This window comes from Neodiprion fabricii, unplaced genomic scaffold, assembly GCF_021155785.1.
Source record: "Neodiprion fabricii isolate iyNeoFabr1 unplaced genomic scaffold, iyNeoFabr1.1 ptg000079l, whole genome shotgun sequence".
Classification (NCBI taxonomy): domain Eukaryota; kingdom Metazoa; phylum Arthropoda; class Insecta; order Hymenoptera; family Diprionidae; genus Neodiprion; species Neodiprion fabricii.
In genome coordinates this window covers 25,001-26,625 of record NW_025791621.1, presented here as the reverse complement: position 1 = coordinate 26,625, position 1,625 = coordinate 25,001, and positions in this window count along the sequence as shown.

Sequence of the window (1,625 nt, the reverse complement as noted above, 5' to 3'; positions counted from 1 at the left end):
GGGCCGACGGGACTTGTGAAAATTTCGGTTCGAGACGAGCGAAGGGCGATGCGCGGCGTCCCGGAGTCTATACGGGCCGACGGGAATCGATGAAGTTTCGTTCCGAGTCGACCGAGAGGCGATGCGCGGCGTCCCGGAGTCGATACGGGCCGACGGGACTTGTGAAAATTTCGGTCCGAGACGAGCGAAAGGCGATGCGCGGCGTCCCGGAGTCTATACGGGCCGACGGGACTCGATGAAGTTTCGTTCCGAGTCGACCGAGAGGCGATGCGCGGCGTCCCGGAGTCGATACGGGCCGACGGGACTCGATGAAGTTTCGTTCCGAGTCGACCGAGAGGCGATGCGCGGCGTCCCGGAGTCGATACGGGCCGACGGGACTTGTGAAAATTTCGGTTCGAGACGAGCGAAGGGCGATGCGCGGCGTCCCGGAGTCTATACGGGCCGACGGGACTTGTGAAAATTTCGGTTCGAGACGAGCGAAAGGCGATGCGCGGCGTCCCGGAGTCGATACGGGCCGACGGGACTTGTGAAAATTTCGTTCCGAGTCGACCGAGAGGCGATGCGCGGCGTCCCGGAGTCGATACGGGCCGACGGGACTTGTGAAAATTTCGGTTCGAGACGAGCGAAAGGCGATGCGCGGCGTCCCGGAGTCTATACGGGCCGACGGGACTCGATGAAGTTTCGTTCCGAGTCGACCGAGAGGCGATGCGCGGCGTCCCGGAGTCGATACGGGCCGACGGGACTTGTGAAAATTTCGGTCCGAGTCGACCGAGAGGCGATGCGCGGCGTCCCGGAGTCTATACGGGCCGACGGGACTCGATGAAGTTTCGTTCCGAGTCGACCGAGAGGCGATGCGCGGCGTCCCGGAGTCGATACGGGCCGACGGGACTTGTGAAAATTTCGGTTCGAGACGAGCGAAGGGCGATGCGCGGCGTCCCGGAGTCTATACGGGCCGACGGGACTTGTGAAAATTTCGGTTCGAGACGAGCGAAAGGCGATGCGCGGCGTCCCGGAGTCGATACGGGCCGACGGGACTTGTGAAAATTTCGTTCCGAGTCGACCGAGAGGCGATGCGCGGCGTCCCGGAGTCGATACGGGCCGACGGGACTTGTGAAAATTTCGGTTCGAGACGAGCGAAAGGCGATGCGCGGCGTCCCGGAGTCTATACGGGCCGACGGGACTCGATGAAGTTTCGTTCCGAGTCGACCGAGAGGCGATGCGCGGCGTCCCGGAGTCGATACGGGCCGACGGGACTTGTGAAAATTTCGGTCCGAGTCGACCGAGAGGCGATGCGCGGCGTCCCGGAGTCGATACGGGCCGACGGGACTTGTAAAAATTTCGGTCCGAGTCGACCGAAAGGCGATGCGCGGCGTCCCGGAGTCGATACGGGCCGACGGGACTTGTAAAAATTACGGTCCGAGTCGACCGAAAGGCGATGCGCGGCGTCCCGGAGTCGATACGGGCCGACGGGACTTGTAAAAATTACGGTCCGAGTCGACCGAAAGGCGATGCGCGGCGTCCCGGAGTCGATACGGGCCGACGGGACTTGTAAAAATTACGGTCCGAGTCGACCGAAAGGCGATGCGCGGCGTCCCGGAGTCGATACGGGCCGACGGGACTTGTGA